The sequence below is a fragment of the Penaeus monodon genome, chromosome 21 (genome assembly GCF_015228065.2).
Source record: "Penaeus monodon isolate SGIC_2016 chromosome 21, NSTDA_Pmon_1, whole genome shotgun sequence".
Taxonomy (NCBI): Eukaryota; Metazoa; Arthropoda; class Malacostraca; order Decapoda; family Penaeidae; genus Penaeus; species Penaeus monodon.
The window spans coordinates 28,931,334-28,931,719 of NC_051406.1; positions in this window are offsets into that span (position 1 = coordinate 28,931,334).

The window sequence follows — 386 nt, forward strand, 5'->3', positions numbered from 1 at the left end:
TTTTATTTTTTTGTATAAATTCATTTATATATTTTATTTATTTTTTTACAAATTTTAATTTTTTAAAAAAATTTTTTTTTATTTTATATTTTATTATATTTCATTTTTTTTATTTTTTTTTTTTACTTTTTTTTTTTTAAAAAAAAAATATTCTCCTCATAAATTCCCCAACATAAAAAAAAAATTTTATTTTTATAATTTTTATAAATTTAAAAATTAATTTTTATATAAAAATGAAAATTTGTTGAATTTAAAACTAAATGAAATAATTTCTATAATATTTATTTTTTTATATAATATATTTAATATTTAAAAATTTAATTATTATTAATGGTTATTATTTATTTATTTTTAAATATTATATATTGTATATATATGTATATATA